The following is a 12950-nucleotide window of genomic DNA, read 5'->3' on the forward strand; positions in this document are numbered from 1 at the left end:
AGGTTTGCAACGCAAAAGGCTGCCGTCCCCGAGGCAATGGAATATGCATCAGCTACAAACGTTATATCTCCTAAACGAAAGAGATTGAGGTAACAAAAAAAATATAAAAAGTGTAGTCGAGTGTGGTATGATTTGACCATTTTATTTTTTCAAACCGGGAGACAGGTTTTCCGGTTGTGGGTGTGTAATCTGAACAAAACGAGAATCCTATTTCTAAGTGCATCACTGAAGGTGATGGCGACTATTCCAAACTAAGTGATGACGCTTAGCTCAGCTTATGTAGTGCTTTTTTCCTTCGGGTTTCCTAACGTTACGTACTGTGGTTGAGATTGTTCCGTTTTATAGACAAACCTGTTTTGGTGCGTGACGATGCAAGGGTGCCACTGGATTTTTAAATTTCATTAAGTCACACAAGCCTGAATTATTTTCATCTGACGATGTATTATGGTCTCGCGGAAAATACGATTTAAAGTCTCTGGGTACCAGGCCGTCAAGAGAAAACTTTCCAGTAAAAATTTGTCGCACGATATCGGACAGACGCAAGCTAAATTTACGCTTGTGTCGGACAACGTCAGTCCGACAATTCTTACCGCGTTGGTATATTTCTTCTATCCTGTTATTCTATATCTATCACTCGGACTCAACATTACCTAGAATTCAAAGATTCAGCAACACAACACCTTCGGCAATGGCAACCTCTTGAATTGAATTGTTTGTCGTTACGGATGGCTAGCTGCAAATAAGGACAGGATAATTCTAGTCTTCTTGTTGTCACGAGCGCCATAATCTGCCAACAACGTTCAATATAATTTCGCTTTCGCAGAGACCTACCGGAAACTGGAAAACAGCACAACTTGTAGTTTCGGTGCAATTCCGATGGTTCGCGTTGACTTGCTTCGCGATAACAGCACTGCACTATGGAGAGGAAGCCTTTGTTTTATTCCAACACATTTCAGGTGCAATCTTAGTCTGTCCCATTTTTCTAGTTACGTAACCAAACCTTTTCGGTGAACGGCATCAATTTGATGCTATTACTTTTGCAGTAGATCGAAATTAAAAATATCATTAAACATGTCTGGATGCGAAGAAAAGAGAATGAGTGACCGTTCCTGTTCAATTCGTGCTGGTCTCAAGTTCCCGGTTGGTCCGAATGAATTACCGAATGACGCGAAAGCGAAATTACTCTGAATGTGATAGTGCAGCTGTACCAGTTTATTTGAACATCGGAATGAACTGTTGGAACTGACAGGTTATGCCGCTCGTGACAACAAGAAGGCAAGAATCGTCACATCAATTTCTAAAGTTGTGAAAAAAATAGCGCACCTTCGGTGGGCGCAGCCTATTCAATCGGTAGCGTTGGGACGCAGTGGGTTAACAACATCATCGGCTAGCATCATTGGTTTCACTTTGGAGTAATCAAGTAAACAAGCTCCAACTAAATGTTCTAGGCATGGCTTATACTATCGACCCTTTTCAGAGCCAAAAGAATTTTTCCAACTTCGAAAACAGACACTGAGGAAGCCTGCAAGTCGTAGGCGAAATACGTATCTGTCGTGAATAAATATAACGGGTGACAACTAAAATTTTGGAATTTTTTAGACCCCTTTACTCACCAACAAGCGAAATCAGAGAGAAATGAGAGAGTATGCATGTGTTAGCACTCGCTCTCCTCTTTTTGTCAATATTTTTTGTTACGTTTAAGCTTGCCTAGTGTTGCTTAAAATGGCGTCGAAACAAGAAGCATTTCGGGAATGCGTTGTACACTTCTACGAACTGCCACAGAAATCTCGACAATAAAAGTATACTGTACGACATTTATAAAGCGAATATGTTGCGGCTACGACTGTTTACCATATCCTATGATGCTAAACAGCACAACAACTATTCGCAAGCAAGGTAGTGGAAGACCAGCCAAAATTATGGACGCAGAAGGACAACGTTCTCTTTATCGTACTTTCAGTAACAAGCCCTCTAGTTTGGCTATCAATTAAGATGTGCACCAGACGAATGCTGGAAGAAAATTTTGATCCCGTTTCTATAAAAACATCATGTAGATGGACAATACGTGTTTTGGCCGGATAGAGCATCATCGCATAACGCCATAAAAACACAATCGTTCCTGAATACCCGTTCGATCCCATTTTACCCAAAAACCACGACCCGACAAATCTGCCTCAGTGCGCACAATCGAAAATTTCTTCGGGATTTTTCGTTCCATGGTGTACAAAAATAACTGGAGAATCACGAATTGTAAACAGTTGATTGGTAGAATCAAGAGATGCATTCGCAAAGTTGACATGACGGCCGTACAACGCTCCTGTTCCGACATTAAACGGAAGCTTCGCCGAACAGTCGATTACGAACCGTTTTCAGATGTACACTAATTTTTTTCAATAATGGATAATGTATCTTTAATTTCGGTGAATCAGATCTTCTTCATGTATCTTTGTTTTATTTTGACAGCTTGAGAAAAAAATTCCAAAATTTTAGTTGTCACCCGTTAGCAACGCTGCATCCTATTATTGCACACCAAAATAACCTTCAAATCTTATTATTGAACACCTCACGCCCAATTGTTGCACAGCTTTTGTTTAACCTTTTCCTCATTGTTCCAATTGCCAGAAGTTGATTTATCTGTGAACAAAATCATGATCAATTCAGGATTACCTTCACATCCATTATGGACGTGAAAACCTCGCCCGGTAAAAAACAGGAAAAAACCACGGAAAACTTCGGCTTCTACCGTTTGCGTTGATAAACAAAAAGCAACACCAGAGAGAAGTGAACTGGTACATCACATACGTGAATCAGCAATAAACGAGTTAAGTTGTGTGCAATAAAATTGGAAGGAGTGTCGTTCGTTGGTTCAATTACTGAACTTACGAATTTATCGGAATTTTGTGTTATGAAAACCATTTTTTATTCATGTTTGAGTACTAGTTGGGCCCGAATTTTACGATCCGGAACATAAATAGCAGTGCAGTAGAATCAAGCAGTGGAGTCAAGGAGCTGAGTCGAGCAGTCGAGTCGAACAGTCGGGTCGAGCAGTTGAATCTGGCTGTTCAGTCAAGCAGGGCAGTCGAGCTGTCAAATCGAGTTGTCCAATCGAGTTTTCCAGTCGAGCGATTGAGTCGAGTTGTCAAGTCGAGGAGTTAAATCTAGTAGTTCATTCGAGCAGTTGAATCGAGCAGTCGGTTTGAGTAGTAAACCGAGCAGTTAAATCGAGCAACCGATTTTAATAGTCGAATCGAGTAGTTCAGTCGAGCAGTCGAGTTGAGTCGAGTTGTCAAGTCGAGCAGTCGAATCTAACAGTTTAGTCGAGCGGTTTAGTCGTGTACTCGAGTAGTTGAGTATGGTAGTCCAGTCGAGCAGTTAAACCGAGCAGTTTAGTCGAATAGTCTATAGAACAGTCGGGTCGAGTAATAAGTCGAGCAGTTTATCCAGCATTAGGGCCGAGTAGTAAGTCGAGCAGTCAAATCAAGCAGTTGAGTCGAGTAGTAAGTCGAGCAGTTAAACCGAGCTGTTCAGTCAAATGGTCAAGTCTATCGTCCAATCGAACAATCCAATCAAACAGTCCAGTCAATCGGTTCAGTTGACCAGTCCAGTCGAGCAATCAAATCGAGCAGTCTAGTCGACCAGTCCAGTCGAGCAGTCCAGCAGTCGACCTCGCCTCACTGACTGAGAATAGAACCCATTGCTATGAAATCATGATGTCCTGTCAGGGGTCTGTTTTTTGTTACCGACAAGGCTCTTATGACGTCCTGTCAGAGACCTGGTTTTGGCCACAGACAAGCCTCTTATATAGAGTAGGGCATCGCAGTTATGCCCCGATGTTTGAAGTTGTCATCAATTTTCGTGAGATATAAAGAAGGACAACAACATTATATATTTTATAGTGATGCAGTAACTCAATGTCTTCACATTCAACTATAAATCATCTGCGGTAATAGTGTTTTGCGAAATAAATTCTTCTTTCTTGTGATCCAGTGAAGCTTCGTACTTTTACCCCAGTTTTGCCCAGCGGGGCAAAACTGCGAATACTTTGCCCCGCGGTATGCGAAGCTCGACTCCATGAAATTAGCACGACAATAACTAACAAAACCATATTATCTTCAATCTGCGTTATGTTTCGGTAAGGAATATTCTCAATTTGCACCTTTCCTATTTTGCGCTGGTGTATTGCAGCCTCCGTTAGATCGAAACTTTTCCAAACGTTTGTTTTTTGCTTCATCAGCGAAAAAGCATTGTTTTTCTTCGGCCAACATCTGTAGAGCACACAGTTTTCTACAGATCTTCCGTTTCTAGTATCTGTAATATAGTGTCTAAAGCTGTATATAATTCGCTATACATTTTTGCCTCGTCCATGAATCGCACTTTTGCCCCGTCCGTAAATCGCACTTTTACCCCGACAGGTGCTTGACGGCGTTAGATTAAATTACGGAAAAGCGAAATATATTTTGTCGATTCTTTTCACCGTATTTTCAAAACAGATATGTGAGTGATGTAAAACACTGCCATAAATTTTGAACAAGTAATCCTGTTGCTATCGTATTTGCCGTATAACGAAAAATTAGATCAAAACAGCCCTAAAATAACATTTGCACATAACTCAGCAACTATGCTTCGTAAGCAACCAAAGTTTACGTTAGATTCAAGTCAATTTACTCGGAATCTGCACCGATAAATCATTGAATCGCACTTTTACCCCTCGTTACTCTATATAAAAAATAGTTAGTTTCTACTTAATGCTACGATACCCACAGAATATTTGTATTATTTGCATCTCCTATCGGTGAAAGCTTATTTTGTAAATCAAATTTCTTAATAATTGTGACAAGAAAATCGTCTGGTAAAGGTGAAACTAGGACACATGTAAGAAAACTTACTATTACGCTTAAAAATCACGTTGCTTCACAGAAGAAATAGTAACATTCTGATGGATATAAAATTATCTAGCCGATATTGTTGTCAAATTACATTTAACATAATTAGTCAACATCTGCTTTCAATAGTATTTAACGCCGGATCAAAACAGAAACTTAGAAAAAAACGAATAAAAACGTTCAATTCGTTGCTAAACTCTGAAAAAATAATCGGTCCTATGCTGCTTCCTTGCGGTACGGCACGCAATGCATTGCGGAGATTTTCCGGAGTTGATCTTTTGAGATCTTGTGAACGTTGATTTTTTTTGTTTTGAAAGTTTATATAAATTAGTAATAATAAAAGGATCTTAACTTATTTAAGAAAATTCAAATTCAATTCCTAGTAGTTCTCAACATTTTGCAGAAAACAAATGTTTGAAGTCTTACTTGACAGATTTAACGACTGTATAAATTGGATTGCAAAAATTTAATGACAATCAAAGATTTAAGGATTGTGCGATTTGAGATATTCCGAAATTCTGCAAGAACCTCGATTATGATTTTACCGAGATTGTATCATAAACAAAGTTTAATGCTAGGGAAAGTTGAGTTCAAGTAATAGATAGGGTACGGCATCTATTTTTTCGGCCTATGGCCTAGTTCCAGTGGAAGAACAGGTGGTTTTGATGTTCTTTGAATAAAAAATAGTAGATTACTTACAGTCTTGAGAAAATAGTTATAACATATTAGAATTGTATGTCGGCAAAGTATATTTATTAGCGAAAGAAAAGGCAAAAAGGCTGAATTTAGAAACCTGCTGAAAATATTCTCCCTTACCTTATATTAAGAGAATGGATAAAATATAGAGTAATGCCGTTAACGTCGGGTCATTGTTATGGTCGGATCATCACGATTTTACAGTTTTAGTAAACTCGTGCTATTTATATACAGGGATACCTCGATATAAGACAACTTCGATATAAGACAACCTCGTTATAAAACAACCTCGATGTAAGACAATTTCGCTTTCAAAACACGCGTACCGAATTGAAATACATGACCTTACACATACACCTTTTTCTTAGACCTTTGCCTTGATGTATTAGGATTTCCGAAAGTTATTTTGAAACAAGTTATGGACGAATGCCAAAAGGTGGCCCAACCACGACGACATTATCTGGTATACCATGTATACTTGATTCACACTGAATAAAGCCATCTTATTAACAATAATCGTGTAAAACCCTTATGTTTATCAATGGTCGTCGCATCGAATAATTTTGTTTATAAATGGTCGTACCAAACCATTTAATTCATGTATGGTTGTAGCGAATCATGTACAGTAAACCCCCGTTCGTTTGAACGATTCCTCGTGCAAGCTAACGGGGTTAGTTTTTAATTTGAACAACTGATGTCTGCAAAAGCAAATGATGTCATGTTGAGAATGACATTTGAACCATTTTTAATTTGCACGTTGTGCAAACCAGCGGGGTTCCAATTGAAGTATTCAGTTTAAAAACGGTGAAATGAATAGGGGTCCACGGTACTTCATTCAACAATGAATATATCGATCTTCTTACTTATGAATGGTCGTACTGAACCTTTTAATTCATCTATGATCGTACCATACCATACCATATACTTGATTCACCAATGAACGTACCGAATATTCCTACTAATAAATGGTCGTACCGAACCATTTAATTCATCTGTGGTCGTAACGAACCATATACTTCATTCAAAAATGATTGTACCGAAAAATTTCATTCATCTATGGTTATACCGTACCATATACTTCACTCAACAATGAACATATCGAATCTTATTACTTGTAAATGGTCGTACCGAAGCCTCCTAGTTGGCTTCGAGGGTAACGCTGGCCTAATAAGCCACTCGTCGTATGTTCGAATCTCGACTGGGAGAGGCCGTTAGAGTCAATAGGATCGTAGCAATTGGCCCTGCAATTGTCCTGCACTATAACAGCTGGCTGCGAAGTCTGTCGTATAAAAAACAGAAGGTCAAGTTTCGAAAATAGAATCTAGCACCTAGGCTTTACTTTGCCTTTTGGTCGTACCGAACCATTTAGTTCATCCATGATCGTACCGAACCATACACTTGATTCACCAATGAATTTGTACCAAAACTTTCATTCATATTCGGTCGTATCCAACTTTTTTTTCACACGACCAGCCTAATGGTTGGATATAGGGATTACATACTTCAAATTCATTCATTCAAGCTCAAATTCTTTTCCTTCCGCAATAAATCATGACGCAACAAGAAAAATGGGAAAAAATGCGGTAAAAACTCCAAAAACCAAGGGAAATTATCCAATTTTATTCCCTATACTTGGAAAAAAATTATTAGCTTTCACAACGTCTTATTTTTCAGTGTCTGCGTCTGCTTTTTTTACTTACACACTTTTCATATATTCCAATACGGCACAGTAAAAAGTATTCCAAATGTAAAAAACAACGAAGAAAAACAGAAACAAATTTCTCTGATACTGTTAGAGCAGAAACTGTCCTATCACAGTCGCCAATGTGCAACACCTGATTAGTGGTCGTAGAGAACCGCCCAAGTCTTACTTGTTTAACTAATTGCAAACGACTGAATTGTGCTCAGCAGATCTCAGCAGGTCTCAGAACACGGTCGGAATCTACACGATACCGATGATTGTCGATATGACGGCGCACCGAACTGCTCTGTTTCCACCAATTGCCAAGCTCAGCGGGTTCTTGACGTTCAGACTTGGATCGCTGACTTTAAATCTCGTGACCTCGCGCGCCATCGAGTTGACATGCAGTTTAGGTATGGCCGAAAAATTAACGATCAGTTATATACCGTTTTACATAAAAGTAAATAATTTCTTATGAAAAAGTAAGTAAAATTCATTCAGGCATCCAGGAAAAATATTGCCTGCAAGAAGTTCGCAACGGAATTTTCCACGGACAATCCATAATCTTTTAGCGATCAAAGTTTCACGCCGTTTTATTGTACATCACATTGGCACATGATTTTCAAAGTTCGAAAAAATGATGTGTTACTAGCAGACTTGTGAAAGCACGCACCACACTGCGAACCGTGCTAAAATGTTGTGCTCCCTTCTTGGCTAACATTCTGTCGCGCCTTAGAGTGTAGAGTAGAGTGTACTTTGAAGGGTGCTTTTGTATTTTTTTTTGTATGGCAGCCGAGCAGATCATTCATTTGCTTTCATTTGTCAAGGGCATGCACTACTGTTCGTAAATTTGTAGTTTGTTATCGTATCGCACCGATCACCAAGTTTACGGGCGACACCGTGCCAGCTAACCGGGCCATACCGAGCTAGAACATGGTGTCTGAGTTCCGAGCCCGAGTTTTCTAACTGCTCAGTTACGTATGCAAAATATGAATGTACTAGATAGAAAATAACGAAAAACGAAACCATGCAAGGTTTGCTGGCACCGTGCTTATCGGTACTGAGCCGTAGACCAGAGCACCACGTTTCATTGTCAAAAGTACCCGCGTCGCTCCGAAACGGTGCTTACAACAAGTCTTACCAGAAATAATCTGGGATTTAAATATTTTCCCCAGCATTTCCCACAAACTATCTCACTATCCGACCGAAGTAAACACCACCGGCTTAGAAAGACTTTTTATACTCCGACACCGGAGTGCTTTATATGAGCAGAATCACTCAAAACCGCAAACCATAGAGCCCTATAGTCGACCGGCCGATTGACTGACTGACTGACGCCGAGTAAACATTCCCAGCGGGTATCAAAACAACTACCGGTGATGCGATGTTTGGGCTCACGGTTACCGTAACCGTTGCAACCGACGACGGCGACGACGACGACGACGACGACAACGATGCGATGCTGACATATTACTGTTTCCTTCCCCTTCGTTGTTTTTTGTTTTGCTACTTCTGCTCCGCCCACCGTCCGTCGGGGCCGGGACCGGGCTTTCTTAGCATTCTCCTCTATACACTATTTAACTTCCTCCACACACAAGTCAACTCGTGAAGTCGTGCCATCGAGCTCTTGCGGTGGCACGTCATGAAGGACACTGAAAGCCACATCCGTGTAGGTAGGTAGCTAGCTAGTCAACAACAGAGAAAGAATGGCATTGGAAAACTTTATCGCGTCCGGATGGGGGTGGCGGCGTTGGGGTGTGGGAGATGAGTTACATTTGTCTCCATTACAGCGAACGCCTCCAGACACTTTTATGTGTCCTCAGTGTGCATACCTACTTCCTTCGACTAGTGGCATGTAAGGCGCTCGATTTCACAATTCTTTGATGGTAGGCAAATACTAAGGATTGGAATATGACGAAGAAAAGCCACGAACGACTCCGTCGTAGTAGTTTACTGGGTGTGATGAGCTTCGACCTTAACTCACAGCTATCTGACACAAGCTAGGACTAACATTCGTTTCGTTACCCGCGCCCGGTCTAGAGATAGATAAGCAATAAACGCGCCATCCACCAACCAACCAACGAAAGGAAGTTAGCAAGGTCTGCTTGACGGTGGTTGTTGTTTGCAAAATGGTTTTATGCACTTGCAGTTGCCCCGTTAGGTAACCGGAAGCGATATGTTCTCACCTTCACTTTCCCAGACCGTTACTGTGTACCGACAGTCGATTGCGGCCAGGTCAAGTTGTTTGCTCGCTCTAATAAACGGTTACGGACGACGGTAGCAAATATTGATATTGTCTGCATGAAGCTCACGTGATTACGACAAAACACGAGGTGTCTCCATGAAAAACTAAGCTTAAATTGAAGTTTCTTTTTTCGAAATACTTTACCAAAATGAACAACAAGCATGCAAGCGATTTGTTAAGCTCAGGAAAAACGACGTTCTTTGTTAAGGCAGACAGGATTGATCAATTTCATCCGATGGGATTGGACCGACGTCGACTGTCCACAGATTGGATAGATTGGTGGTCGGATGAAAAGCTTAAGCAAAACAAACGCACCGGGAGGTGGATAAACTTAATGAACACACAGTTCTGTCCGTGTTTGAAACACTCTTCCACAGCTTGGATCGCATGACCATCAGACAGGTTCGAAGAGAAATGGTTTCCAAATAAAAAAAAACAAACGTTTAGTTTGCATAGACGTGTCGAATTTGTCCGAAGGGGAAAAACCAATGATATGGTTCAGTGAGTGGACATCTTTGCTTACGATAGGGTGTCCGGTAGATTTTTTACGTGAAATTTTTGCCATACTTTTTTATATGAATTAGAGAAAAAAACATTCGAAAAATTTTCGTACAATTATAAGATAGTTTATCCGACTTTCCTTTAAAGTTCCGCGCAGCTTGGATCAAGAGTTATGAATTTTCGAAATAAGCGATGTTTGGGAAAATCGAAAAATTCCCCTTGGGAAAAGCATTGCTCGAAAAAATTAACAGCCCTGCAGGAAGGCGAATATAAAACGCATTCAGCGCATACCCCTGGAAGTATTCTTTTATCTGTCAGCCCATGGACATGACTACTGAACTTCTAACAGTGTTTATCTGTCTCAGTTTTCTACGCTTCAATACAATTCAATTGCAGTGCTGAATGATTGCTCGTCTTAGCTGTCAGTCAATTTTCTTGCTCTTGACTGATATTTTAGGTGTCAAAGTTTAGGTTTTCAAACTGGCCGCTTTTTAAAACCAATCAAAACCTGGTTCAGGAAAAATAAATAAAGCTTCTTGGGGAGAACCAACCACTGGTTGAAAGTCCCAATAAAAAAAAGTTAATAAATAAATAAATAAAATAAAACTTCGAAGTAGAGATGGTTTGGTTTCATATTTTCCAAACCCGAATGTTATTTTCCAAACTTGAATGTTTTTTAATTTTCAAAGTCCAATTTTAGATCAAAATTGAGTCCGAATTTAAGTTCATATTCGTGTCTAAACTAAGTCTAAAGTGAAGTCCAAATCTAAGTCCGAATTTGTGATCAAATTAAGTCCAAATTTAATTCCACATTGGACCACGTTGGAATTTGAGTCCAAATTTGGATCTAAATTTGAGTTTATATTTGAGTACAAATATGAGTGAATAAGACGTCTTAATCTTTTGTCCAAATTTGTGTGCTAATTTACGTCCAAATTTGAGCTCAAATTTGTGTCTTGAGTTTCAATTGGAATTTGAATTTTTTGTGCCCAAACTTAATTCTAGGAACCTAAAGTGAAATATTGAGTTTTATTTTGCGTCCAAAAGGCTCTCAGCTGAGCTCAAATACAACCTCAAAATTCACTTTTAACGCTGAATTTGGGTTGTCCTTTAATAACTGGCTGCGAAGTCTTAGTCAGGGCTTATTTTACGACTAGATTTGGACCATTTTTGGGACTTGATTTGGAACTTGTTTTGGGTCAAATTTGGGACTTGATTTGGACATAATTTAGAACTTGTGTTGAGCCCTGCTTTGGAACTTATTGCGTACTTAATTTGGGATCTGTCTTATGACTTATTTTGGGCCTAGTTTTAAGACTGGAATTAGACCCTGATTTGATCATATTTTGAGACTTAATGTCTTAGAACCTGATATAGAACATTTTTGGACCAAATCGTGCGCTTGATTTGGGACATGTTTTGTGCCTAATTTGGAAATTGGGTTTAGACCCGCTTTGGGACAAATATTGTACCTAATTTGTATCCTGATTTAGGTCTAATTTTCGAACTTGATTGAAGACTGGGCTTAGAACCTGGTTTGGGATTTGTGTTGCGACCTGATTTGGAACATTTTTAGACCAAATTTGGGACATGTTTGGGACACAATTTGGGACTGGGGTTGCAACCTGATTTAAGTCTAATTTTGAGACATGATTTGAGACTGGGGTTTGTTAAAACAGGGTTTCACTTTATTTGGAACTTGAATTGCAACCTGCTGTAGGTCTAATTTTGGGATATACCTTAAAACTTGATTTGGGCTTTGATGTGGTACCTCGTTTAGAACAATTTTGGACCAAATTTGGCACATGTCTTGGACATAGTTTGGCCCTTGGGTTGCGACCTGGTTTAGGTTTAATTTTGAGACTTGGCTTAAGATTGAGTTTAGAACCTGATTTGTCACATGATTTGCGATATCCTGTAAATAATTTGGAACTTGTGTTGAGACCCTCTCTGGGACATATTTTACACTTAATTTGGGATCTGACCTATGACTTATTTTGGGCCTAGATTTTAGACTGGGCTTAGAACCTGCTATAGAACATTTTTGGATTAAATTTAGCACTTGATTTGGGACATGTTTGGTATTTGGATTGAGACCCGCTTTGGGACATATTTGGTACTTAATTTATATCCTGTTTTAGGTCTAATTTTCGAATGGTTTGGTACTTGTATTGCGACCTGATTTGAGACATTTTTAAACAAAAATTGACACTTAAGTTGTAACCCGATTTAACGCTAATTTTGAGACTTCACTTAAGAGTGGGTTAAGAATGTGATTTGGGACTTATTAAAATAGGTTTTAATTTTATTTGGGACTTTAATTGCAACCTGCTATAGGTCTAATTTTGGGACATATTTTGTGACTAATTTAGGACCTACTTTGGAACTTGATTTAAGCCGGTGCTCAGAACTTGATTTGGGACTTGATGTGGTACCTCATTTAGAACACTTTTGTACCTAATTTGGGACAGGTTTTGGACCTAATTTGAAACGTGTTTTGAACCTTACTTGGGACTTGTTTTGAGATCTTCTTTGGCACATATTTTGTACTTAATTTGGGATCTGTCTTATTTATGACTTATGATTTACGTCTGGAATTAGATCGTGAATTGTTCTTATTTTGGGACTTAATTTAAGACTGAACTTAGAACCTGATATAGAACATTTTTGGACCAAATTGGGCGCTTGATTTAGGGCATGTTTTGGGCCTAATTTGGAATTTGGGTTAAGACCCGCTTTGGAACATATTTTGTACCTAATTTGTGTTCCGATTTAGGTCTACTTTTCGAACTTGACTCAAGACTGGGCTTAGAACCTGGTTTGGGACTTGTGTGTTGCGACCTGGTTTGGAACATTTTTAGATCAAATATTTGAGAATTAATTTTGACATGTTTGGGACACAATTTACGATTTGGGTTGCAACCTGATTTAAGTCTAATTTTGA

At 39.4% G+C, this 12950-nt stretch overlaps 1 protein-coding gene across 7 annotated transcripts in view; it reads left to right on the top strand.

Moving 5' to 3' along the window:
- The window catches only part of LOC128735922 (protein sidekick), a 262328-nt gene that overhangs the window by 197201 nt on the left and 52177 nt on the right, over positions 1 to 12950 (top strand). The window lies entirely within an intron of this gene.

This window comes from Sabethes cyaneus, chromosome 1 (assembly GCF_943734655.1).
Source record: "Sabethes cyaneus chromosome 1, idSabCyanKW18_F2, whole genome shotgun sequence".
NCBI classification, from domain to species: domain Eukaryota; kingdom Metazoa; phylum Arthropoda; class Insecta; order Diptera; family Culicidae; genus Sabethes; species Sabethes cyaneus.